Genomic DNA, 8,113 nt, shown 5'->3' with positions numbered 1-8,113 from the left:
TCGACTTGTGATAGATGGTGCTGTAATAGACACAAACGTATAAGTACGTGGTATCGCGTAACACTCCGCCAGTGCGGACGATATCTCCTTCGTGATACATTACCCGTGTTACAATCGACCGTTTACCAATTGCAGAAAACGTCGATATCGTGTTGATGTATGGCTATTGTGATCAAAGTGCCCAACGGGCGTGTGCTATGTATGCCGCTCGGTATCCTGGACGACATCATCCAAGTATCCGGACCGTTCGCCGGATACTTACGTTATTTAAGGAAACAGGAAGTTTTCAGCCACGACCTGTAACAAATGATGATGCTCAAGTAGGTGTTTTAGCTGCAGTCGCGGCTAATCCGCACATCAGTAGCAGACAAATTGCGCGAGAATCGGGAATCTCAAAAACGTCAGTGTTGAGAATGCGAATCAACATCCATTGCACGCGTACCGTATTTCTATGCACCAGCAATTCCATGGCGACGACTTTGAACGTCGTGTACAGTTCTGCCACTGGGCACAAGAGAAATTACGGGACGATGACAGTTTTTTTGCACGCGTTCTATTTAGCGACGAAGCGCCATTCACCAACAGCGGTAACGTAAACCGGCATAATATGCACTATTGGGTAACGGAAAATCCACGATGACTGCGACAAGTGGAACATCAGCGACCTTGGTGGGTTAATGTATGGTGCGGCATTATGGGAGGAAGGATAATTGGCCCCCATTTTATCGATGGCAATCCAAATGGTGCAATGTATGCTGATTTCCTACGTAATATTCCACCGATGTTACTACAAGATGTTTCACTGCATGAGACAATGGCGATGTACTTCCAACATGATGGATGTCCGGCACATAGCTCGCGTGCGATTGAATCAGTATTGAATAGCATATTTCATGACAGGTGGATTGGTCGTCGAAGCACCATACCGTGGCGCGCACGTTCACCGGATCTGACGTCCCCGGATTTCTTTCTGTGGGGAAAGTTGAAGGATATTTGCTACCGTGATCCACCAACAACGCCTGACAACATGCGTCAGCGCATTGTCAATGCATGTGCGAACATTACGTAAGGTGAACTACTCGCTGTTGAGAGGAATGTCGTTTCACGTATTGCCAAATGCATTGAGGTTGACGGATATCATTTTGAGCATTGATTGCATTAATGTGGTATTTACAGGTAATCACGCTGTAACAGCATGCGGTCTCAGAAATGATAAGTTCACAAAGGTACATATATCACATTTGAACAACCGAAATAAAATTATTCAGACGTACCTACGTTCCGTATTTTAATTTGAAGAACCTACCTGTGACCAACTGTTCGTCTAAAATTGTGAGCCATGTTTGTGACTGTTACAGCGCCATCTATCACAAAGCGAAAAATGTGGTGCAACTAAAACATTCATATTTCTTTACGTACTACGCGAATATGTAATAAAAATAGGGGGTTCCTATTTTTAAAAAAGCAGTTGATATCCGTTTGACCTATGCCAGCGCCATCTAGCGGGCCAACCATAGCGCCATCTGGTTTCCCCCTTGAAGCTAGAAGACTTTCGTTCTTTGTAGTTTTTTCGTTTGACGCTTATTTCGTGAGATGTTTGGCCCGGTCACGATCAATGGACCACCCTGTATACACAAACCTTTCTCGTAAATCAGTCTCTTAGTATCAAAATCTCTACCTTAGTTCATAATCCAATTTAATTAAGTTCCTTGTGATTTCCCTAAATCGCTCCGGGCAAAAATCGGACACTTTCTTTGAAAGGGCACAGCCGATTTCCTTTCCTATCCTAGAAACAATCCGAGCTTGTGATCTGTCTCCAAAGATCTTCATGTCGACGCGACGTTAAACACGAATCTTGTTCGCTTCATTCTTATTGTAGGTTCCGAGATTAGTCTTCATATTCAACTAACCCGCAAAAAATATCGTTTTAAAGCAGTTTTCACGTTGAAGTCCCTATAACATAACATTTACGGTTTATTATTCAACCAGTTAACCCCAAATTCCTTAAGGAATCGAACTCCAACGTATTATAAAACAGCTGCAAACATGCCATTACTTTACAAATGTGCTAATCTGTTACATATTTCACATTAATCATGTAAGGAGCAAAAAGATTTGAAACTATGTTTAAAATTTATTGGAAGCCGCTAAGTGCTCACATTCTCAAATAGTGGGTGGCTATAGTTGGGATAGTTTGAGATTAGAGAGCTGTGCCGCCTAAAGACATATACACAATTTCTAACTGTTGTTCTTATCCTACTCTGTTGTACCTTTAAGTCTTATCTTACTGTGTTGAGCTTTTAACATAAGATTATACCTCTTAATGAGTAGATTATGACAGTATTTTCAGCTTTTAGACTAGGTCAGTAATTACATGCAACTAGCCCTTTCCCCATATGCATTGGACAAAATATCGCCCACACTTGCTCCCCTCCCCCTCTCTGTTTCTCTCTCTTCCTCTGTCTCTCTGCCTCCCTCATCCCTCCACCTCTGTTTATCTCCACTCTACTGTCTCTTCATCTCCTCCTCTTCTCTCTCTCTCTATCTCCATCTCCCTACTCTCTGACCATCTCTTCGTCGCCCTTTCTTTGTAAATCTCCTCTGTCTCCACTCTCTGTCCATCCCATCCTCATGCATCCCTCTATCTTATCCTTCTCCTCTCAATGATCATCCTCTTCTCCCCCTCTCTGTGTACATCTCCTTCTCCCCCTGTTTCCATCTATCTCCTTCTCATCAATCTCTCTCTCCGTCTCATCTCTCTCCTCTCTTTGGCACCTACCTTCTCCTCCACACTCTCTGTCTCCTCCTTCCCCACTCTGTGTCCTTCTCCTCGCCCTCCCTTTGTCCTTACCCAACTTCAACCTTCTCACTGTCCATTTCCAACCGCCTTCCTCCCTTCCTGTCCATCCCTCCATCTAGACTGATACTCCACCAGCACTACACATCTATCATGCTGGGCAGCCTGTGTGTCTGGGGCTGGAAAACTGTTTCTTATCCCCGACAGCTTGGGTGCCATGCAAACCAGGTCGATAAGGCAGATCGATACTACATCAACACAGCATGTCTGTTGTGCAGAGCAGCCTACATGTTGAGGATTGAACAACTATTTCTTGCCTCTGACATCTAGGATGCCCTGCAAAGCTGGTTGACCAGGCAGCCGACATGGTTCCTAGACAAATATGCTCATCATGTAGGGCAGCCTATACGCCAAAGGCTGGAAAAACACATTTTTGCGCTGCTATTGGAACTAGGAGGTTATAAGCTCGACAGTGTTGATACTCATGAGGCTCACTGATTTTGTGCAAAATTTGGTTGAAACCAATCCAGGGGTTTGGAAGAAATCTTGAACATCATACCCACGTACACCATCTGCTTTGTATATAGAGAGTTATTGAAAATCACAGTCTTGGTGCCCCTGAAGCCTTTAGATTGGCAATGTGCAACTGAAATCATGTACCACGAATGGTTTCATAATAATAGAGATACTGTGCACTTTAAGTGTACAACTGTATAATAAAATGAGGTGACATGATTAATAAAAATAAAATAATTGAAATCATTAAGATATTCCATACAATTTATTAACATCGCCGTGAAGGAACAAAATATTGAGCTTCACACCAGCACAAAAATCAGTATGTCAGATTTACAAATGATAAACTGCAATTATGTAAGCAATTGGTAATAGTACAAGTATTACAACAATCAAATATTTTGTTGTATTGAAAAGATTTGTATTTGTTTATTTGACTTTTGAATTTCCATGTTCATGGTGCATTGTGGCTTTATTTGATGTTACGAGCCATGAAGGTGCTTTCAGACTCTATGAACCTTTACCCATCTTGAATGTTTCCCGTGATGTTAACTTCACAAATGAAGTTGCATAGAAACTATTTCTATGCAACTTCATTTGTGAAGTTAACATCACGGGAAACATTCAAGATGGGTAAAGGTTCATAGAGTCTGAAAGGCACCTTCATGGCTCGTAACATCAAATAAAGCCACAATGCACCATGAACATGGAAATTCAAAAGTCAAATAAACAAAGTTTCACTAGGTGCTACTCGGGGTATTTGATGTAAGAAAGTATGGACTTTGAGAGTTGAATTTTGTCTTCTTTCAGATCAGTTATCAACTGAAAAATTCAGCCAAATAAGCCCATACAAAATAATTACATGTACGTCTTTTATGATTACAGATGGCCGACACTACAGTATTTGATGGCTTCGTTTTTAATTTTAAATTTTTGTAGTGCAGGTAGCCTGCAACCCTTATAAGGTAGAGAGAAAATGACAGATGCCAGTTGTCAGATATCATTGTTGAGAACGTTTTCATTTGTCCATCATATGACTGCTCTCGACCTTAAAGAGTTCAGCTCTGCCACGAGGTAATTACATTAGTCATATTCCATGGACCCCATGGAGTCATAACGTACATTTAATTTAATTAAAGTACAATATAGTGAAATGTCATTACATTACTGTATTTCAGTGCTAATTCAAATTACAAATTAACATAAAACATTAAATTCAACAACTTTTTGATGTAGTAGAAGGAGTTGCCCAATAGAAAGTTCTTTGACCCTCTCTTAAATTCCACTACATTTATAATGTTCTGTGGTTGTTTGTTGAATACTTATGCATCTGTATCTGACCGTTTTCTGTACTAATGTAAACCCCTTGCAGTCTCTGTAGAGATTGTTTTTGGTCCTAATGTTGTATTCATAGTTTTCACTACTTTTGTGGAAAGAGACTGATTGGAAATCATAACGACACTTTAAGGGACTTGATGTGGTCAATAATGTGGAAAAATGATGTTAATTTTCAATCTAGCCTATATTTGTCTAGATGATGAGTTTATAAAATGATATGACCGATTTCGATTCTGCTAGCAATCTTCTTCAGTTATAAAATATACAGAAAAATATTCGTTATAAAAAGTTATATCTACTTACATAATATAAGTATAAAGAAAAAGCAGGAAGTGACAAGGTATGTACCACTACCACTGGTGACTGTAACAGTTCATATGTTTTCCAATCATGTACTGAGTCATTAAAACCCTTGTGTGTTTCGTGATATAGCTATTTAAGATAAAGACAAACGTGCATCTAGTAGAAGATGCTGCTGTATGCACAAATACAAAACTGAATCTATCATATTAAAACAAAATTGAACAATATACAAAAAGATATTTGCAGATTAACTTAATATAGTAAAAGAGTTCAACAGTTGAAAATAATAAAGTGTGGGGAGAGTATATGAGAAGATAAATAATAATAATTCTGAAGAGCAGGTTGCTAATTCATAATGGAAGCTTATCATTAGTAAATTTTGAAGTAACATATCAAATTAAATGCAAGGTGTAATAAGGAATGTTATATTGTCAAAAAATTTCATTGCACAACAATAAATTATGTTAGTAATTTAACAAATAAAATTCAATGTACAGAAGGACAGGGAGGGAACATTGCACCACCAATGAGTTCATGCAGCCACCAGAGGTCGCTTCATTCCAGCGTGCTGTATCTTGTTATTGTCCCCAGTTGCTGATGTATTGTGATTGACTACAGAAGGGCCCTTGTTTCTGCATGTCATTGTATCGCATTTTAACGCCCCTGTAAGCATTTCAGATAGCTAGAGCAGCTACCCAAAAATATTAAATTACTCTCTCTGATGAAACTTGTACTTTTCATTCGAAATGGTTCTGGAGAGCACTTTTTGCTACTAAAGATTTCAATTTCCTCTAGCATATAGAGCAAACTTCCTTTTGTTGCCATAAATTACACTTTCACGTTCTGTTCTACATTCGTTGTAGAGTGCTTGTTTTTGACAATGTGTGTGTCAAAAACAATTTTATTTTGGGAATACGTCTTCTCTATAAAATATGTTCTAAAAAAAGGTAGGTCTGATCTATGTAATACTGATCACAGTTACTGCAGATCATTTTGTACACATCTGTATTGAGGAGTATGTCACATTCAGTTCCACTTTTATGCCAGAGATGTAACTTCAAAGTATTGCTTTGACAATGCCAGCCACTCGTGCTGGCGAAACGTCAGAAAAATCATTAGATGAACGTCGGCCGAAGAACCCGAGACAGAAGCCAATAGGCAGTTTGTCAACAAGTGGCCACGAAAGCCTTAACGATTTTGTAAAGTATTGTTTGTTTGAACATCTATTGTAACGTTTGATTTTTTAAAACAGTTGTCAATTTTTTGTGGTATTTTGTCATAGATTTAAGAATGAGGAAGTCTTTTCTGAAAGTATTTGTATGGTGTGTAGCAATGTATGGAAGTGAAGCATGGACGATAAATAATTTAGACAAAAAGAAAAGAATAGAAGCTTTAGAAATGTGGTGTTACAGAAGAACGCTGAAGATTAGATGGGTAGATCACGTAACTAATGAGGAGGTACTGAATAGAAATGGGGAGATGAGAAATTTGTGGTACAACTTGACTAGAAGAAGGGATCAGTTGATAGGACATGTTCTGAGGCATCAAAGGATCACCAATTTAGTATTGGAGGGCAGGGTGGAGGGTAAAAATCATAGAGACCAAGAGATGAATACACTAAGCAGATTCGGAAGGATGTAGGTTGCAGTAGGTACTGGGAGATGAAGAAGCTTGCACAGGATAGAGTAGCCTGGAGAGCTGCATCAGACCAGTCTTTGGACTGAAGTGCACAACAACAACAACAACGTGTCACAGCAATATACTTAGTTTTAGTTTTCTGAACCTTGGGACTAGTTTACATAAATTCTATTCATTTCGTTTCTTAACTTTTTTAAATAAGTTATTGGTAAGAAGTGTTTTTATAACCATTTGCTACAGCAACCTCTTTGAGTGTATAGATTCTATATTTCACTTTTCCCCAATTGGATATTCTAAGTCTCATGAAAATTCAGTTATAATCCTATTGCCTTGAACCATCTGCTGATGTTTTGGAATGCTTCATTAGCTGCCTTTTTTCCCTATATTTGTATCATCTAAGGAAAGTAGAAGATTTGCACGCTCTGAAACTGCACATGGAAGATCATTTATGTATATCAGAAACGATACAGGATCCAAAATTGTTCCTCGTGATACTGCATGTATGGTTGCTTCACATTCTGAGTGCCTATCACTATGTGATTTACATCGAGCTGATACACACTGCTTTCTGCCATTCAGATAACATAAAACAATGAGTCTGCTGCGCATGTTATCCTGCAATATTTTAAGTTTTTCATTAGGATGTGACTCACACAATTAAAAGTCAAAGTCAGGTCACAAAATATTCACATCATCAGTAATTTCTGATTTAGTTATTATAGTATATCATGTGTAAAGGTAAATATAGGCTGTTCAGCTGGGAGTTTTTTTTTTAAATCCGAACTTTTTTCCTGTAGAAAGTAATTGTATAGTCTATCATACATTATCTTCTTCAAAACTTTTGAAAATACTGGCGGTAATGAGATAGGCTGATAATTCTTCACTAATGTTTTGTTTCGTTTCTTGTGAAGTGGCTGGACAACAGCATAGTAAGTCTCTGGGAACGTTAGACTTTGAAAAGATTCAGTAACTTGATATATTACTAAGTTCAGCCGAGCAACACAACATTTCGTTATTTTGCCACTGATTTCGTCATAAATACTTAAACATTTATTTCCAAAGGAGTTGATAACACTGACTTCTTTTGGAGACGTTGGATCTAGTTGATTTTTGTCAAACTTGTTTTGGAAGGCTTTTTTTATGAAGTGTAGGCTGTCTGGTGATGGAGTCTTCAAATATAAATACATACTTAACAGAAAAATAGTAAATGTTTCTGCAGTTTGAAGACTATATTTGATTAGTTGGTTATCTTTATCTACCTTCACAGAAATTTCTTCATTTTTCTTCATCTATTTTCCTATCCCTATTTTACTATGTTCCAAATAGTTTCTGTTTGTCACTGGAGGAGCTTATTTTTCCGTGAAAATACATACATTTTCATGCTCTGATACCTCTGCTTAGAAATACACACACAAAAGTGTGGAACATGGTTCAAGGTTCAACCCTGTTATCATCAATTTCCTTGATGCCACATGAAGTCCTCTCTTAGTTTTGCACGATGTTAATATATCATGTTTGTAA

Source organism: Schistocerca cancellata, chromosome 3 (assembly GCF_023864275.1).
Source record: "Schistocerca cancellata isolate TAMUIC-IGC-003103 chromosome 3, iqSchCanc2.1, whole genome shotgun sequence".
Taxonomy (NCBI): Eukaryota; Metazoa; Arthropoda; class Insecta; order Orthoptera; family Acrididae; genus Schistocerca; species Schistocerca cancellata.
Note: the sequence above shows the minus strand (reverse complement) of the source record.